This window comes from Rattus norvegicus, chromosome X (genome assembly GCF_021556685.1).
Source record: "Rattus norvegicus strain SHRSP/BbbUtx chromosome X, alternate assembly SHRSP_T2T, whole genome shotgun sequence".
NCBI lineage: Eukaryota > Metazoa > Chordata > Mammalia > Rodentia > Muridae > Rattus > Rattus norvegicus.
Window position 1 is genome coordinate 73,128,619 of NC_141554.1, and position 21,258 is coordinate 73,149,876.

Consider the following 21,258-nt stretch of genomic DNA (forward strand, 5'->3'; position numbering starts at 1 on the left):
TCTAGTACTTTTTTGAGGTGAGGAAACTGAGGCCTTTTTAACAATTACCATGCCAGGTTATTTTCTTCACGTTTCCCTTCCCTTTATATATTTATTATGTATTTCAGCATATGCATTCTGAGCAGCTATTTGTGTTTTTACTCTATGACTGAAGAGCCAAGGTCATTTTCTGAAAAGGGTGGAGCTGAGGAGGAGTAATACTTTGAATGTTTGAAAAACTTGGGAAACAAATGAAAAATGTGGCAGAAAATGAGAAGAAAACACAGCAAAACTGATGAGTGATGCTCAGGGTCCACCTGCAACTAATGTCTGTTTTGTGGTTTTCTCACACAACTAGCTACTGCATTTAGGATTGGAGAACAGATAGAAAGAATGATCAGTGGTCAGAATGTAACTACATGAGTTAAACCATCATCATTGAAATCATCAATAGCAACAACATTGTGGTGAAGGAAGAGAGTTTGTGATTTCAGCAAGACCATAATAGCAGTAATGTACTAGGACACTTAAGCTAGCTAAGGAGGAAGTTAAGAAAATTGGAAATAGGCAAAGTAGAGGAAAGATCAGCCAACTAGTCTCGAGGAACTGAAAGGATGGTTGGTGATCTGTAATATTGTTATTGAGCACTATTGTGCTTATATTGGTGATTTTGGATATGGAGTGATAAATGGTCATCTATGTGTGTGAGAAGTGAGTGTTTGATATGGCATGGAAGGATGAGGAAGTTAATGACTTAGATTGGCATTTTAGATATGCTACACCACATTTTCATACCTTTATCTTTCCTTTCTTTTTTTCTACACTCAAGATTTTATTCCCTTCCTGGTCTACCCTCCGACTGTCCCACATTCCATAACTCCTCTCCCACACCCACCCCTGTCTTCATGAGGATGTACTCCCTCACCCACCCCAACAGACCTCTAAGCTCCCTGGGGCCTCCAGTCTCTTGAGGGTTAGGTGCATTTTCTCTGTCTGAACCCAAACCTGGGAGTCCTCTGCTGTATATGTGTTAGAGGCCTCATCTCAGCGGGTGTGTTCTGACTGGTTGGTGATCCAGTGTCTGAGAGATCTCGAGGGTCCAGGTTAATTTAGACTGATGGTTCTCCTATGGGGTCGCCCCCTCCTCAGCTTCTTCCAGCTTTCCCCTAATTCAACCACAGGGGTCAGCAGCTTCTGTCCATTGGTTGGGTGCACATATCTGCATCTGACTCTTTCAGCTGCTTGTTGGGTCTTTTGGACAGCAGTCATGATAGGCCCCTTTTTGTGAGTGCTCCATAGCCTCAGTAATGGTGTGAGGTCTTGGGACCTCCCCTTGAGCTGGATCCCCTTTAGGCCTGTAGCTGGACCTTTTTTCCTCAGGCTCATCTCATTTTCTATCTTTGTAGTTCTTTCAGACAGAAACAATTATGGGTCAGGGTTTTGACTATGGGATGGCAACCCCATCCCTCACTTGATGTCCTGTCTTTCTGCTGGAGGTGGGCTCAACAAGTTCCCTCTCCCCACTGTAGAGCCTTTCATCTAAGGTCCCTCCCCCTTTGAGTCTTGAGATTCTCTCACTTCCCAAGTCTCTGATATATTCTGGGGGATCCTCTCAACCTCCTTCCTCCCAAAGTCACCTATTTCCATTTTTTCTGCTGGCCCTCAGGGCTTCAGGCCTTTTCCCCCACCCAATACCAGACTGTGTTCCCCTTCCTCTCCCCTGTTCCTCCCTCCTCCCCCATCGAGGTTGCTTTCTTCTCCCTCCCAAGTGGGACTGGGGTATCCTCACTTGGGCCCTTCAGCTTGTTGACCTTTTTGAGTTCTGTGGAATGTACCTTGGATATTCTGTATTTTTTGGCTATTATCCACTTATTAGTGAGAACATACTGTGCATGTCCTTTTGGGTCTGAGTTACCTCACTCAGGATGACATTTTCTAGTTCCATCCATTTGCCTGCAAAACTCAGGATGTCCTCGTTCTTAATAGCTGAGTAGTACTCCATTGTGTAAATGAACCACATTTTCTGTATCCATTCTTCTGTTGTGGGACCTCTGGGTTGTTTCCAGCTTCTGGCTATCACAAATAAGGCTGCTATGAACATGGTGGAACATGAACCCCTGTGGCATGGTGGGATATCTTTGGGTGTATTCCCAAGAGTGGTGTTGCTGGGTCTTTAGGTAGATCAATTTCCAATTTTCTGAGGAACCTCCAGAGTGATTTCCAGGGTGGTTGTAACAGTTTGCAGAAACACCAGCAATGGAAGTGTTTGCCTCTTTCTCTGCATCCTTGACAACATGTGTTGTCACCTGAGGTTTTGATCTTAGCCATTCAAATTGGTTTAGAGTGGAATCTCAGGGTTCTTTTGATTTGCATTTCTCTGATCACTAAGGACTTTGAACATTTCTTTAGGTGCTTCTCAGCAAGATTCTTCTGTTGTGAATTTCCAGTTTAGTTCTATAGCTGAACATTCCAAGTTTGAATCATGTCTCTATATCTCATTGTATTTTGATGTAGTTTACTTTTACCTCTCAGTTTTCTATAAGTCAAATAAAGACAATAGTTGGCTACTTCAGAGAAATGTTTGGGTAATTAAATGGGTTTATATGTACAGCATTTGAACATTGCCTGACACATGTTTAGTTTCCAAAGATGTTATGTCTTATTGTTGCTATTATTAATAATCATTATCTTTTCCTAGTCTTGCTGTAATACCAGGCTCATGTAGATTAGGACTTCTGTTTACTACTCTATTTGCAAGACCTACAATAGTATTTTTCAAATAATGAACAGTTAGTAAATAAATGATTAGTTTCCCTGGCCTGAGATTCCACTTGCTGCTGCCACTTCTCCACATTCTTTTAAGAACCTTATGAACCTACAAAGCTCATCATGAATGACATTTATTCCATAGAACGCTCTGTGATTTTTCTGATTCTTATTCCAAACTAAATTTAACCTCTCATTTCTCTGAATTCCTGAAATTTCTTGTTTATGCTTCTCATCCATCCCTTACTTTCCATTGCCTCTCATCTTAGTCATTTGTAACTAATCTTGCTTACCAGACATTAAGGTCTTAAAGCACGTACTGTGTCTTACTCATTTTTGTATTCTCTGTGGTGTTAGCATAATGCCTTGAATATGGTAGATGCTCAATAAACTTTTGCTGATTGAATTGAATTGAATTCATTCTCCTATTTATATGCTTAGTTTTATATGAATTTTTAGATTTCTAAGTCATGCTTCTAAAGTATTAAATCTCTATGCAATTTACTTCTTAGGTATCCTAAGTATTCAAGCTTAGAAAGACTATTTATATGCAGTTGCAGAAGAAAATTTCTCTTTGCAAACCTTCTTCAGATGGCCTGAGGATTTGTGCCAGAACACAAAATTGTTCTTAGTCAGTGAAAGGGAAAGTTTGTTAAATATGGTAATATACAGCTGAAATTCAGTATTCTAATAAATATTCACCTAAAAAACCCAATGGAGAAAAATAGCTTTAGTGCAGATGATAAAGTAAGTTTATGGTGTAAAATATATGCACTTGAGCTTATGTACTTATAGGATAAGCTCCTCAAATACTAACTCATAATTTATTTACTCATTGTTACTCTTAAATCATCATTTTTAGATTTACTAGTTAACATCTGTGGAAAAGCAAATAATAGTGCTAAGAAAGTTCACAGAAAATAGTAGGAGGGAGAGACTGCCGACTCCAATCTAAAAGACAGAAAAATTAAAAACCAGGTCAAGAACCTACAGCAGTGTGGAACTAATAGCCCCATAGAGCTTAAAGAGACTTTGAGGCATCAGTGCCTTATAACAATACCGTGATTGATAAATTGATGTTCATAATAAGTCATAAAACATTAAATTGATACCCACCATATTATATTGACGAGATAAGCAATGGGGATTAAATGTTCAGATTTCCTCCAGAAGACTAAAGAACAAATCATTTGTGTATAAAATAGTAAATCCTTATCTAGCTAGCTAGATAATTCATTCCTGAGTTAAATAAGCATAAATTAAATTTAAATTTCCAGCTTTTTATATATACCTTTCTGTACCATTCCCTCTAACTAGAATTGAAATGCAATGGCAAAGCAGCACGAGGCAGTAAATCCATAAAAATGAATTGTTCATTCACACTACATTTATAACATAGGAAATACGATTATAGAACAGATGTTGACTGATTGAAATGCTGTATGCTCAATCATGTTAGTGTTTATTTGATAAGGAATGCCATTTGTTTAGCTTTGCTCATTTATTTAGTGACTGTGGTCTGGAATTTGATTAGATGCTGTCTGGCTGTATATCTCTACCCACCAGAATCCTGACAGTATTAGCTTACAGGAAAATGGAGAAGTTACAGCTTTTTAGCTTTGAGAAAGAAAACAGGAAGACAGTTTTGTCAATTTAAACATCTTTGTTTTTCTGAATTTCACTTATGTATTGGTATCACAACACAGACGTGACTAATAGTCTGGCAGTAGTCCTTCCTTGTTTAACTTTACACTGAAAATTGCATCTTCCTAAAAGTCTTTTCAGTGATAACGAGGGAGAGGGAGAGGGAGAGAGATAGGGAGAGAGAGAGGGGGAGGGAGAGGGGAGAGAGAGAGAGAGAGGAGAGAGAGAGGGGGGGGAGAAAGACAGAGGGGAGAGAGAGAGAGAGAGAGAGAGAGAGAGAGAGAGAGAGAGAGAGAGAGGAGAGAGAGATACACAGAGACAGAGAGACAGAGAACCAAGAATATTTTCTGAAATGAAATCATTTACAGATGATGTGTTTCTGATTCGTGGAAAAGACAAAAATTTAATTGTAAAGGTACTGTGTTACTAAAGAGCTCTTATATTTGAAATAAATTACTCAACTAATTTTTGATCTCCCTTGGAGACAGAAAATATCTTTTTTTGTGGCAGTAAGATTACAGCAAATGATTTCATGGGAACATTTATTCAGATGTTATATTTTATTAGCTGATAATTCCTATGCCTTTTTGATATATAAAGTGGTATAATAAATATTTGAATGAATAGATTTAGAAAGCAGGTAATTTGGAGTAAGCATTTCAAAACATGGATTAACTTTCATTTCTAGAAGTAGTATGCCAAGCTATTTGGTGATACATTGTAAAAATCCTATTACAGTGAAATAAAAATTAAGACCTTGCTGATGTAAAACATTTCAGAGAGAATTTTCTTTACATTTACAAAAGGATAAATAAGTTTCTAACACACAATGAAATATTTTTGTGTGGTTTTCCATCTTTAAAAGGTTAGAGTCATTTGTTTATCATCATCGTTATTTTATATCTATGTATTTTTGCTTGTATCTGTGTACATGCTTGTGTGCTTGTGTACAAGTTTCTCTCTCTCTCTCTCTCTCTCTCTGTGTGTGTGTGTGTGTGTGTGTGTGTGTGTGTGTGCGTGTGTGTGTGTGTTGGTATTTTGCTAAAATGCATGCGTGGAGGTCGGAGAACAACATGTGAGTGTTGTTTCTCTTCTTTCACCATTTAGGCTCCAGGGATTTAACCCAGGTCATTAGGCTTGATAGAAAACACCTTTACCAGCTAAGCCATCTCTCTGGCCTAAGAAAGAGTTTTTAATGGTTGTCCATACATATCAAGTATTGTTGACCTGAAGCCAGGCCTGTTGAAGTGTCTGCCATCCCAGAACTTGAAAGCATGAGGTAGAAAGGCTGTGACTTCCAGACCAATCTAGTCTATATAAGAAAATAAATCCCTGGCTCAAACAAAACAGAATAAAAGAAACAAATTGACATATTCTCTAAAATCTGCAGAGTAAAACTGAAGAAAGTGCAAAAAATGTATATTATATAAACATAATAGTTTAATGCAGAATTTGAAGTTCCTTATAATCTCTGTCTTAGGGTTTCCATTGCTGTGAACAGATACCATGACAACTCTTAGAAAGGCTGACATTTAATTGGGGCTGGCTTACAGGTTCAGAGGTGTAGTCCGTTATCATGGCGGGAAACATGGCATGGCAGCGTGTAACCAGACATGGTTTTGAAGAAGGAGCTGAGAATTCTCTATCTTGATCCACAGGCAATAGAACAAGACTGTGTGTCACACTAGGCACAGCTTGAGCAGAAGAGACCTCAAAGCCCACCTCCACAGTGAAACTCTTCATCCAATAAGGCCACATCTACTCCAACAAGAAAGACTATATCTCCTAATAGTGCCACTCCCTTTGGGCCAAGCATCAAAAATATAAGTCTGGGGGGTGGGCATACCTATTCAAACCACCACAATTTCTAAAAATAAATTTAAAATTTATTCATTTTAAAATTTACAGTAGGGACTGGAATAATGGCTCAGAGGGTAAGAGCACTGAATGTTCTTTTAAAGGGCACAAGTTTGACTTCCAGCACCTACATGGCAGCTCACAACCATCCATAACTTTAGTTGCAGGGAACCCACCACCCTCTTCTGGCCTCCTTGGACAGATACCAGGCATGCATATAGTGTACAGACATAAATACAGGCAAAATTCTCCTACATATAAAATAAAGTTAAAATTAAAAATAATAAGAAAATAATAAACCAATTCGTGATGTTAACACAAACAACATCTTAATGAAAAAAATAGCTGTATATTTTATTGCATAGCAATAACATTGTTAAATTCAATGATATTTCTTTTTCTGAATGATGGTGAAGCTATAATGTCCATTTGTATAATTTAATATTTGTTACCTTAAGTCAAGTCAAAGCACCAACAGTTTTCTCTGTACCTACTTAAAAATAGCAATGTATGTAGTTATTTATTAACATAAAATTTATTCACTGACCCAGTATTGCAGCTGTCAGATTGTTTTGTAAGTGGCAAGTATAGATATTCCAATTACAGCACACCCCTTTCTTTTCTCTTGAGACATACATAGTCTTGCTATTATATAGCCTAGACTAGCCTTATATTCAGTGTGTGCTGGAAACTGTCTGTCCTCCATTGTAACTTCCCAAGTGCTTTCATTACTGGCAAGCATCGTCACAATTCTGTCTAACCCAGTGAGTCGAAAGTGATATTTCAATTTTGCTTTTAATTTGTATCCTCGAAATGATAGTTATGTAGATCATCTTTTTATGCAAGAATTGTCTCTTTGTGTGTGTTCTTTGGATAAATTTTTATTTAAGTCCTCTACCTGTTTTTCAAGCGAACATTTACTTTTTATTATTGTTCTATAATTTTGGAACCTCTGAGGATTTTGTAATCTCAGCTCTTACATTTAGATTTCATCATCATTATCGTCATTACCACCACCACCACCACCACCACCACCACCATCATCATCATTTTGAGACAGGATCAGGCTATGTAGTCTAGGGTATCATTAAACTTCTCATCTTCCTCAGCCTCTCAATTGCTAAAACTGTTGGTGTATCATTGTGTCTAGCTGCAATCCAAGGTTTATTAAATGTTTGTGTATTATAAAGAAGGTGTCTGCAATAACTAATCTTTAATGTCAGCCTTATGGGGTTTAGAACGACCATGGAAATGTCTCAGGGTATGTCTATGAAGGTGTTTCCAGAATAGCTTGACTGATCACAGAAGACTTAGTCTAAATACGCATGGCACTGTCCCATTGGCTGGGGTTCCAGACTGCAGCATTTGTTTCTCTCTACTTCCTGACTGGGGATACTATACGATGAGCACTTTTGGCTTTTCACACCTTGATTTCCTCACTACAAGGGACTGTATCCCCCACACTATACCAAAATAAACTCTTCAGTCTTTTTGTCCGGTATTTTGTCATAGCAACAGGTAACTAAACTGTGACCATATTCATTGTTCTGCTACACTTATTTGAAGATTATTTTTCTCCTGAGTTGACCTGGTATCTTTGTAAAAACATAATTGTAAGTGTGAGAGCTTGTTTCTTCGCTCTCACTTCTACTCCAATATAATTTTTTTTTGCCTCTGTGGCTGATATATATGGTCTCTGTCTAAAATGTATTTTTAACTAAAAATAGTGCATGCTGCTATGTATGGATGTGCACACATGAGTGTAGATATTCCAGAAGGCAGAGATGTTGGAGTCCCTGGAGCTGCCCCGGTAAGTTGCAGGGCCTGCACTCCTGAGTGCTGCACTGGTGAAGAGCAGGGCCAGCCCTCCCATTCTCATGGCCCCCAGCCAGCTCTCCGACTGCCACAGGTGGCGAGAGGTAAGGAGATCATGGCAATTTTTTTTTAAAGTTGAATACTTAATTTTTTATAATATACTTGTCATCTGAAAATAGAGATGTTATTTTTTCTTTTTCAAAATGGGTGCTTGTTACTTATGGTTATTTCTTAGTTTAATAGCTAATAACAGTATGGAGAATAGAAGTCATAAGAAGACACCCCTTTGCCTTGTTAAGGAAAAGCCTCCAGTCTTGCTTGCTTGCTTGCTTGCTTGATTGATTGATTGATTTACATTCCAAAAGTTGCTGCCCTTCCAGGTCTCCCTACCCAAGTTCTTCACTCCTCCTCTTCCTCCTCACCCCTACCTCTGAGAGGGTGTCTTCTACTTTCCTACTCACCCCCACCAGCATCCCTCTTCCCTGGGGCATCAAGTTAATAAGTGCATCCTTTCCCACTGAGGTCATACAAAGCAGTTCTCTGCTCTGCACGTGCCCAGGGCCATGAACCAGCCCATGTATGTTCTTTGTTTTTTGTCTTAATCTCTGGAAGCTCTGAGGGGGTCCAGGTTAGTTGATACTGTTGATATTCCTATAGGGTTTCAATCCCCTTCAGTTCCTTCAGTCCTTCCTCTAACTCTTCCATGGATACCCGACCTCAGTCAAATGCTGGGCTATGAGTATCTGCATCTGTCTCAGTGACCTGCTGGTAGAGCCTCTCTGAGGACATCCATGCTAGGCTCCTGTCTGCATGCAAAATATGGCCTCAGCAATAGTTTAAGGATTTGATGTGTGTGCATGGGGTGGATTGCGAGTTGGGCCAGTCACTGTGCAGTGTTTCTTTAAGTCTTTGCTCCAGTTTTGTCCCTGCATTTCTTTTAGACAGGATACAGTATGGTGTTAACTTTGGGTCTTTTCTAGAGATATTTTTCAGTGATCTGAGGAAGTTCCTTTCTTTTTCTTTTGTTTTAAATGTTTTGTTTTATTTTATTTTATTTTATTTTATGTGTGTGAATGTTTTGCCTGCAAAAATACCTGTGCACCATTCTAAGTTTTTAAGTATTTCTTCTTTTAACTATGAGAATTTTCTTACAGTCTTTCTGTATAGTTTAGATTGGCTTCAAACTTATGATCCTCCTGTTTCACCTTTCTAAGTGCTGGGATTGCACACATGTGTTTCCATGCCCAGCTAAGGATATTTAATGTTGTCCACATTGTATGTGTTTATTGAGAAATTGTGGTGGTTTGAGTAGGTTCGGCCCCCATAAACTCATGTGTTTGAATGCTGTTTGAAGGGCATTTAGTGTTTGAAGGGCACTTAGGGAGTTGTAATATTAGGAGGTATGGACTTGTTGGAGGAAGTTCATCACTGTGGGGTGGGCTTTGAGTTTTTCTATGCTCAGGTTCCACCCAGTGCAGAAGAGACCCTCCTCCTGGCTGCCTGTGGAAGACAGTCTCCTCCTGGCCCCCTTTGGATCAAGATGTAGATCTCTCTCGGCTCTTCTAGCACCATGTCTGGCTGAATGTTGCCATGCTTCACACAAAGATGATAATGGACTGAACCTCTGAAACTGTAAGCCAGCCCCGATTAAATGTTTGTTTTTATAACATTTGCCTTAGTCATGGTGTCTGTTCAGAGAAATAGAACCCTAACTAAGGCTTCCTTTATCTATGATATATTGCATTAGCTGATTTTCTGATAGTAAGTGAACATTGCAATCCTGGGATAAAGTCTACATGATCATGATATATAATTATTTTATACATGGTTAGATTCAGTTTTAAAGTATTTTGGTGCTGGATATGGTACCTTACACATGTAAGCCCAAAGCTCGGATTGCCACTACTATGAGACCTGTCTGGGCTATAACATGAAAACAAACAAGCCTCAAGTATTTTGTTGAGGAATTTCTATGACCATATTCAAAAGTATTTGTTTGTGTTTTTTCTTTATTGCTTTTGTCTGATTTGGGTGTTATATAATAATAGACTTATAGAATAACATAGAAAACATTTTATCATCTTAATATTTCTTCAAAGAGTTTATGAGTCTTAGCTGTAATCTTTTACTGGAACTCATTAATAAAGCTATCGTCTGAGCCTACGCTTTCCTTTGTCAGTAAATTTCGGATTGGAATTCAATTTCTTTCTTACCTTGACAGCTATCCATATTTTTTCTTCTTAAATAAACATCACTTTTTGTTTTCCCAGGGAAATTCTTATTTCCTTTTTGTTGTGTACATAGAGTTTAAGTTATTCCTTCATTGACCTATGTGTGGTCAGTAGCAGTGCCCTCTTCTTTGTTCCAAATTTTAATAATTTGAGGGTTTTGCTGTATAATTTTTCTAAATACACTTAGAAATTTTTGTTTCTTTTTTCCCCTAATTAATTTGTTTTTGAAAATTACACACACTTATAATGTGTGCATGCAAATGCACACAAGATATTTTTATTATTCTACTCCCTTATTATTATATTATATAACATATTACATTACATATGATAATTAATATATTATAATGTGCATTTTTACAATATTATCTATTTTATCTCTCTACTTATCAATTGCCATCTCTCTATAGTAGGAAGCCTAGCATTTTAGTAAAGTTCTGTGACATTTGTTGTGATTTTATAGTATTATAATAATGAATAAGATGCTCTACAAAGGTAGCAAAACTCTTTTCACATTGTGCTATACTATCTGTTTGAGCAAAGAAAAAAAAAGGCAGCTTGATCAATTTTTATCTTTCTTTTACAAGTTTCTACACCCTGCTATCAGGTTTGCTTTCACTTTCTAAGTAACCTTTGGCTTTATTGTTTTCATTTGAGGGAATTAGAAAACTTTTCTTCTAAATGTTTATCAAAAAAGTTATTCCTTTTGGAAATAGTAATTGAATTCTGCTGTCCTGTGTGATGCCAGAGATGAGGCCACTATTTGGCCTAGGTCTCTTTCATTTTCCTGAAAGGAAGAAAATGCAATGGCACATCCCATGTGCCTCGCCAGCTAGTATAGCATGTGTCTGCAGTCGCTCCATCACCGACTCCAGCTTGTATATAATGTATAAAGTACGAATGGTTAAAATGTAAAATGGGATCAATGATTAGGTTTTGATAGGTCATCTGTAGCCCAGTTTGATAAAAGTAGGCCATAAAATACAGTTGTAACAGTAATGATAGCAAAATACACCATATTACACATTCCGTGCAAGTACTGTTCCCTGTTGCAGCCTTGGATCTCACTAGTATTCCTAACTTTAATCAGGAGATATGTTAGTTTTTCATGAGATATGGACAGTGAAAACTTCTGAATGGATGAAAAATGTATTTTCAAGGGATGTGCCCTAGATAGCCCATGTGCTTCATTATTAATATGAGGGTAAGGAAATTATTCAACCTCTAAAGTTCAGTTTTCACATGTAATAAAATATGGGTGGCATAAAATAGTTGTGAAATTTTAATTTGCTAATATGTCTAATACTTAAAAATATACAAGCTATTATAGTCTTTGTCAAAATAATTTCTCTTCTATGGCCCATCTGGATGCTATAAACAGTCCATTAAAACATTCTTAGGCTGTACTTGAAATTTCAAGATTGGACTATCTGAACTTAAATTTGTTGTCTTTAAAAAAATAATAGTTTATTCTCTGAATCTTTCAAACATTTATATAATGTATTTTGAACATATCCATCCAATGCTACCTTCCTCTTACTAAATCTTTGTTTCCCCGCGTCTTCCTCCTTACTTCCTGTCTTCTGTTTTTACTATTATTAATAGCTCCCCAAGTCTGATGAGTGCTGTCCATATGTGCATACCAGGCATAGCTAACTATGTGTGCTCAGCTCTTGATGGTCACCATATCAACCTCTCTGATCAAATCTGCTGACATTTTAGGTTTTTTTTTTTACAGGAGAAGTTATTATTATACTTGTTTACCCCATCCTGTTATTGAAACTTGTTCTGTCATACTTTTGTTTATGCCCAGACCCTGTCTACCCAAGCATTTCATCTTTCTAACATCTCATGTAATCCTGGTGTGTTCCAGCTAATATTTCCTACTTGCTGGGAATGGAGTAGAATCTCAACTCAACCAAAGTATTTATCCTACCTGAAAAACATTCAGTTGACTGGTACAATGCTATGATAACAGAAAACACCTCCCAAGAGGAGAAGTGTATTTGAGATTATAATAGGAAGGAGATTTACATCCGCTTTGGTGATATTACCAAACTTGTTTATAGACCCAAAGGCTCTTATAATTGAATATATAAAGGTTATATATCTAATTCAGTAATTAGGATAGTAGACATTTATTGAGTTTCATTGTATGATAGGCATAGTGATAAATGCTTACCTGTATCATTAGTTTAATCCCCATAACAGCTATAAAATGTCTGTCTGTTTTTAGCTCCATTTTTACAAATGAGTAAATACATGTACAAGCATTAACCCATTAAGATTTACATAAATGACAATTGGAAGACTGAGGTTTCAAACTGACATTTTAATTCTAGCACTACATTCTTTAACATAGTATATGGTGTCTCTCATGTATTGTGAGTGTAGCTTTCCAGAACATTTGTTCCTGTCTTCCTGGATGGCCTGAAATAAGGCCTGTTTATTATTTTCTTAAGGCAGCCTATTCTGTTATTTGACCACTAAAATGGGAGCTGAGAAAGATGTTGAAATAAAACCTGATTTTATGTACACAGTTAACTCAAACCCAATATTAATACCCAGTTTTTACAGTAAACTGGTTATCTTCACCAAAAATCAATAAATAAACACAAGAGTTAAATGACATTATAGCTTAAATGGATGTTGCAAACATCCACCAACCATTCCAGTTAAACAGTGCAGAATGCATTCTTTTTGGCACCTCATAGAATAACTTAAAACTAGATCATATATTAGGATGAAGAGTGAGTCCTAACAAATAACAGGAAAATTGAAACAATTTATTGTATTCTAGCTGACCACAATAGATCAAAACTAGACATTATGAACAAGAGAAACTACAAAAGATATACAGACTCATGGAGTTTAAACAACACACTATCAAACGATGAATGTGTCATTGAGGAAATTAAAAATAAAATTATAAAATTCTTAGAATCAAGTTAGTCACAGGATACAGAGCAGTCAAGTTTGTATTGACTAGGAAGTTTCCTCCTTGGTGGCTAGTTTCAAGAATACCCTGTCAACTGTGATAATGACCTTGGTGGCAAGATACGCCCATGGATGCAGTAGTGGCACAAATGTTATGTGTATAACCAACTGCTTTCTCTTTTTTGAAAGGTTCTAAATTTTATTACTGGACAAGCACTCTAATTTAGACATAAGCAAGTCTCCAGGTTAAAAATGTTGAAATCTATCTGGTAGGACTGATTGACAATCACAATTCAGTATAAACCCTCAGTCTTGCCATTATGTGAATGCTTACAGACCCAGCTTCATTCTCCTCCAATGTCTTCTCTTAGAGTTGTACCTGATTTTGTTTCCAGTTTTCATTCAAATTCATTGAGGAATAGGACGATTTTGCTTTTGTTTCTTCACCAGGAATTCTTTTGATTCTGAAAGTCTTGTGAGAAGACATGGCGAGAAAACGAATCAGGTGTAGTGCACATGATGGCGGAGGAAAGGAGAAGAGAACCAACTGCTTTCTGATTGGATTTAAAGGAGCTCCATGGAAGGAAGCACATACCTTATATTGCAAATATGGCCATGATGGTGTGACTAGGAATGGCCTCCATAGACTCATATATTTGAGTATGTTGGTTAGGTAGTTGACAGGGATTACTAGGAGGTGTGGCTGTTGGAGTAGGATGTGTCCTTATTGGAGGAAGTGTGTCACTGGGTGTGGGCTTTGGGCTTTCCATGCTCAAGCCAGACAGTGTCACTCTCTTCTTCCTGCTGGCCGTGAATCCAGATGTAGTACTCTTAGCTTCTTCAGCACTGTACCTGTGGCCTGGGACTATGCTTTTTGCCACGCTCATAATGGACTAAACATCTGAAACTAAAAATGTCCCTATTAAGTGATTCCCTTTATAAGAGTTTCCATGGTCATAGTGTCTCTTTACAGCAGTAGAACATCGACTAAGGCAGTGGTCAAGAAGCCAAGCTTAGAACTCATAGACCCCATGAATGAACTTACTATTATTTTTTTTACTAAGTTCTCATAGTATCAAACTGCCTCTAAATTCTTGTATCCATAGGTATAAATTAATGCACCTCTAAGACCTCATCAGAAAAGTTTCTTTGTGCAGTGATTGGTAGTTAATACAGAATGTCTAAGGTGGTCAAAGTGCAGTGTAATACTCAGCTACAAATGGGCATCTAAGTCACACAGAGTCCCCAGTGTTCAAAAACCATTGCAGAAAAGAGGACAGAAAGAGTATAAATCAAGAGTCCAGGGAAGACCTGAGCAAAATAATGTGTTCTGGACATGACAGGACTACAGCACTCATGAACTCACAGAAGTTGTAGTTGCCTGCACAAAATCAAGCCAGTCACCATTCAAGCATGAAGTAAGAAGTTTTTGAGCTTGTATTCCTAACTGAGTTGAAGGCTTCTGTGAGAGAGGGGTGTCAGTTTTATTTTAGGGTGTGTGACTGTGAATATATTAACTTCAGGCATGTATGGGCAACACAAATAGGATTCCATAGGTTATTAAATTAAAACAAAATTAAACCTGGTACTTGGGAGACAGAGACAGGTGCCCTGCCTTCTTTACATAGTGAGTTCTAGGTCAGCCATGGCTATGTTGAGAAAACCTTTCTCAAAAATATAAATAGACCTGCGGATCCCGGCCCGCAGCAGCTCTCTGCTCCCAAACCCCGTGGGAGAGAGACCTCACCGCCTGGTCAGGTGGGCACTCCTGAGGCTGCAGAGCGGAGGAGACCACCAACACTGCCCACCTCTGCCCACATCCCTGGCCCAAGAGGAAACTGTATAAGGCCTCTGGGTTCCCGTAGCGGAGGGCCCAGGAGCGGCAGGACCCCTGCGCCTGAGACACCGCTGGAACCTGAAGGAAACAGACCGGATAAACAGTTCTCTGCACCCAAATCCCGTGGGAGGGAGAGCTAAAACTACAGAGAGGCAGACACGCCTGGGAAACCAGAAGAGACTGCACTCTGCACACATCCAGATGCCAGAGGAAAACACCAAACGCCATCTGGAACCCTGGTGCACGGAGGCTCCCAGAAAGAGCAGCGCAGATCTTCTCGGTTGTTGCCGCCGCGGAGAGGACTTAGGCAGTACCCCAGGAGCACACTTGAGCCTCGGAACCTCAGGTAGGACCAACTTTTCCCCTGCAAGTGACCTGCCTGGTGAACTCAAGACACAGGCCCACAGAAACAGCTGAAGACCTGTAGGGAGGAAAAACTACACGCCCGAAAGCAGAACACTCTGTCCCCATAACTGGCTGAAAGAAAACAGGAAAACAGGTCTACAGCACTCCTGACACACAGGCTTATAGGACAGTCTAGCCACTGTCAGAAATAGCAGAACAAAGTAACACTCGAGATAATCTGATGGCGGGAGGCAAGCGCAGGAACCCAAGCAACAGAAACCAAGACTACATGGCATCATCGGAGCCCAATTCTCCCACCAAAATAAACATGGAATATCCAAACACACCAGAAAAGCAAGATCTAGTTTCAAAATCATATTTGATCATGATGCTGGAGGACTTCAAGAAAGACGTGAAGAACTCCCTTAGAGAACAAGTAGAAGCCTACAGAGAGAAATCAAAAAAATGCCTGAAAGAATTCCAGGAAAACACAATCAAAGAGTTGAAGGAATTAAAAATGGAAATAGAGGCAATCAAGAAAGAACACAAGGAAACAACCCTGGATATAGAAAATCAAAAGAAGAGACAAGGAGCTGTAGATAGAAGCCTCACCAACAGAATACAAGAGATGGAAGAGAAAATCTCGGGAGCAGAAGATCCCATAGAAATCATTGACTCAACTGTCAAAGATAATGTAAAGCGGAAAAAGCTACTGGTCCAAAACATACAGGAAATCCAGGACTCAATGAGAAGAACAAACCTAAAGATAATAGGTATAGAAGAGAGTGAAGACTCCCAGCTCAAAGGACCAGTAAATATCTTCAACAAAATCATAGAAGAAAACTTCCCTAACCTAAAAAAAGAGATACCCATAGGCATACAAGAAGCCTACAGAACTCCAAATAGATTGGACCAGAAAAGAAACACCTCCCGTCACATAATTGTCAAAACACCAAACGCACAAAATAAAGAAAGAATATTAAAAGCAGTAAAGGAAAAAGGTCAAGTAACATATAAAGGCAGACCTATCAGAATCACACCAGACTTTTCGCCAGAAACTATGAAGGCCAGAAGATACTGGACAGATGTCATACAGACCCTAAGAGAACACAAGTGCCAGCCCAGGTTACTGTATCCTGCAAAACTCTCAATTAACATAGATGGAGAAACCAAGATATTCCATGACAAAACCAAATTTACACAATATCTTTCTACAAATCCAGCCCTACAAAGGATAATAAAGGGTGAAGCCCAACATAAGGAGGCAAGCTATACCCTAGAAGAAGCAAGAAACTAATTGTCTTGGCAACAAAAAAAGAGAAAAAAAGCACACAAACATAACCTCACATCCAAATATGAATATAACAGGAAGTAATAATCACTATTCCTTAATATCTCTCAACATCAATGGCCTCAACTCCCAAATAAAAAGACATAGATTAACAAACTGGATACGCAACGAGGACCCTGCATTCTGCTGCCTACAGGAAACACACCTCAGAGACAAAGACAGACACTACCTCAGAGTGAAAGGCTGGAAAACAACTTTCCAAGCAAATGGTCAGAAGAAGCAAGCTGGAGTAGCCATTCTAATATCAAATAAAATCAATTTCCAACTAAAAGTCATCAAAAAAGATAAGGAAGGACACTTCATATTCATCAAAGGAAAAATCCACCAAGATGAACTCTCAATCCTAAATATCTATGCCCCAAATACAAGGGCACCTACATACGTAAAAGAAACCTTACTAAAGCTCAAAACACACATTGCACCTCACACAATAATAGTGGGAGATTTGAACACCCCACACTCATCAATGGACAGATCATGGAAACAGAAATTACACAGAGACGTAGACAGACTAAGAGAAGTCATGAGCCAAATGGACTTAACAGATATTTATAGAACATTCTATCCTAAAGCAAAAGGATATACCTTCTTCTCAGCTCCTCATGGTACTTTCTCCAAAACTGACCATATAGTTGGTCAAAAAACGGGCCTCAACAGGTACAGAAAGATAGAAATAATCCCATTCGTGCTATCAGACCACCACGGCCTAAAACTGGTCTTCAATAACAATAAGGGAAGAATGCCCACATATACGCGGAAATTGAACAATGCTCTACTCAATGATAACCTAGTCAAGGAAGAAATAAAGAAAGAAATTAAAAACTTTTTAGAATTTAATGAAAATGAAGGTACAACATACCCAAACTTATGGGACACAATGAAAGCTGTGCTAAGAGGAAAACTCATAGCGCTGAGTGCCTGCAGAAAGAAACAGGAAAGATCATATGTCAGCAGCTTGACAGCACACCTAAAAGCTCTAGAACAAAAAGAAGCAAATACACCCAGGAGGAGTAGAAGGCAGGAAATAATCAAACTCGGAGCTGAAATCAACCAAGTAGAAACAAAAAGGACCATAGAAAGAATCAACAGAACCAAAAGTTGGTTCTTTGAGAAAATCAACAAGATAGATAAACCCTTAGCCAGACTAACGAGAGGACCCAGAGAGTGTGTCCAAATTAACAAAATCAGAAATGAAAAGGGAGACATAACTACAGATTCAGAGGAAATTCAAAAAATCATCAGATCTTACTATAAAAGCCTATATTCAACAAAACTTGAAAATCTACAGGAAATGGACAATTTCCTAGACAAATATCAGGTACCGAAGTTAAATCAGGAACAGATAAACCAGTTAAACAACCCCATAACTCCTAAGGAAATAGAAGCAGTCATTAAAGGTCTCCCAACCAAAAAGAGCCCAGGTCCAGATGGGTTTAGTGCAGAATTCTATCAAACCTTCATAGAAGACCTCATACCAATATTATCCAAACTATTCCACAAAATTGAAACAGATGGATCACTCCCGAATTCCTTCTATGAAGCCACAATTACTCTTATACCTAAACCACACAAAGACCCAACAAAGAAAGAGAACTTCAGACCAATTTCCCTTATGAATATCGACGCAAAAATACTCAATAAAATTCTGGCAAACCGAATCCAAGAGGACATCAAAACAATCATCCACCATGATCAAGTTGGCTTCATCCCAGGCATGCAGGGATGGTTTAATATACGGAAAACCATCAACATGATCCATTATATAAACAAACTGAAAGAACAAAACCACATGATCATTTCATTAGATGCTGAGAAAGCATTTGACAAAATTCAACACCCCTTCATGATAAAAGTCCTGGAAAGAATAGGAATTCAAGGCCCATACCTAAACATAGTAAAAGCCATATACAGCAAAACAGTTGCTAACATTAAACTAAATGGAGAGAAACTTGAAGCAATCCCACTAAAATCAGGGACTAGACAAGGCTGCCCACTCTCTCCCTACTTATTCAATATAGTTCTTGAAGTTCTAGCCAGAGCAATCAGACAAGAAAAGGAGGTCAAGTGGATACAGATCGGAAAAGAAGAAGTCAAAATATCACTATTTGCAGATGATATGATAGTTTATTTAAGTGATCCCAAAAGTTCCACCAGAGAACTACTAAAGCTGATAAACAACTTCAGCAAAGTGGCTGGGTATAAAATTAACTCAAATAAATCAGTAGCCTTCCTCTACACAAAAGAGAAACAAGCCGAGAAAGAAATTAGGGAAACGACACCCTTCATAATAGACCCAAATAATATAAAGTACCTCGGTGTGACTTTAACCAAGCAAGTAAAAGATCTGTACAATAAGAACTTCAAGACACTGAAGAAAGAAACTGAAGAAGACCTCAGAAGATGGAAAGATCTCCCATGCTCATGGATTGGCAGGATTAATATAGTAAAAATGGCCATTTTACCAAAAGCGATCTACAGATTCAAGGCAATCCCCATCAAAATACCAATCCAATTCTTCAAAGAGTTAGACAGAAAAATTTGCAAATTCATCTGGAATAACAAAAAACCCAGGATAGCTAAAACTTCCTCAACAATAAAAGGACTTCAGGGGGAATCACTATCCCTGAACTCAAGCAGTATTACAGAGCAATAGTGATAAAAACTGCATGGTATTGGTACAGAGACAGACAGATAGACCAATGGAATAGAATTGAAGACCCAGAAATGAACCCACACACCTATGGGCACTTGATTTTTGACAAAGGAGCCAAAACCATCCAATGGAAAAAAGATAGCATTTTCAGCAAATGGTGCTGGTTCAACTGGATGTCAACATGTAGAAGAATGCAGATTGATCCATGCTTATCACCCTGTACAAAGCTTAAGTCCAAGTGGATCAAGGACCTCCACATTAAACCTGATACACTCAAACTAATAGAAGAAAAACCAGGGAAGCATCTGGAACACATGGGCACTGGAAAAAATTTCCTGAACAAAACACCAATGGCTTATGCTCTAAGATCAAGAATCGACAAATGGGATCTCATAAAACTGCAAAGCTTCTGTAAGGCAAAGGACACTGTGGTTAGGACAAAACGGCAACCAACAGATTGGGAAAAGATCTTTACCAATCCTACAACAGATAGAGGCCTTATTTCCAAAATATACAAAGAACTCAAGAAGTTAGACCGCAGGGAGACAAATAACCCTATTAAAAAATGGGGTTCAGAGCTAAACAAAGAATTCACAGTTGAGGGATGCCGAATGGCTGAGAAACACCTAAAAAAATGTTCAACATCTTTAGTCATAAGGGAAATGCAAATCAAAACAACCCTGAGATTTCACCTCACACCAGTGAGAATTGCTAAGATCAAAAACAGGTGACAGCAGATGCTGGTGAGGATGTGGAGAAAGAGGAACCCTCCTCCATTATTGGTGGGATTGCAGACTGGTACAACCATTCTGGAAATCAGTCTGGAGGTTCCTCAGAAAATTGGACATTGAACTGCCTGAGGATCCAGCTATACCTCTCTTGGGCATATACCCAAAAGATGCCCCAACATATAAAAAACACACGTGCTCCACTATGTTCATCGCAGCCTTATTTATAATAGCCAGAAGCTGGAAAGAATCCAGATGCCCTCCAACAGAGGAATGGATACAGAAAATGTGGTACATCTACACAATGGAATATTACTCAGCTATCAAAAACAACGGCTTTATGAAATTCGTAGGCAAATGGTTGGCACTGGAAAATATCATCCTGAGTGAGCTAACCCAATCACAGAAAGACATACATGGTATGCACTCACTGATAAGTGGCTATTAGCCCAAATGCTTGAATTACCCTAGATGCCTAGAACAAATGAAACTCAAGACGGATGATCAAAATGTGAATGCTTCACTCCTTCTCTAAAAGGGGAACAAGAATACCCTTGGCAGGGAAGAGAGAGGCAAAGATTAAAACAGAGACTGAAGGAACTCCCATTCAGAGCCTGCCCCACATGTGGCCCATACATATACAGCCACCCAATTAGACAAGATGGATGAAGCAAAGAAGTGCAGACGGACAGGAGCCGGATGTAGATCTCTCCTGAGAGACACAGCCAGAATACAGCAAATACAGAGGCGAATGCCAGCAGCAAACCACTGAACTGAGAATAGGACCCCCGTTGAAGGAATCAGAGAAAGAACTGGAAGAGCTTGAAGGGGCTCAAGACCCCATATGTACAACAATGCCAAGCAACCAGAGCTTCCAGGGACTAAGCCACTACCTAAAGACTATGCATGGACTGACCCTGGACTCTGACCTCATAGGTAGCAATGAATATCCTAGTAAGAGCACCAGTGGAAGGGGAAGCCCTGGGTCCTGCTAAGACTGTACCCCCAGTGAACTAGATTGTTGGGGGGAGGGCGGCAATGGGGGGAGGGTTGGGAGGGGAACACCCATAAGGAAGGGGAGGGGAGAGGGGGATGTTTGCCCGGAAACCAAAGAC

The 21,258-nt window shown here is 38.8% G+C and overlaps 1 protein-coding gene and 1 pseudogene across 2 annotated transcripts in view; one reads left to right on the forward strand and one right to left on the reverse strand.

Moving 5' to 3' along the window:
• Positions 1-21,258, forward strand: part of Eda (ectodysplasin-A) — a 401,465-nt gene that overhangs the window by 42,490 nt on the left and 337,717 nt on the right. The gene's annotated exons all lie outside the window — the stretch shown is intronic.
• Positions 13,560-13,716, reverse strand: Rpl39-ps7 (ribosomal protein L39, pseudogene 7; annotated as a pseudogene).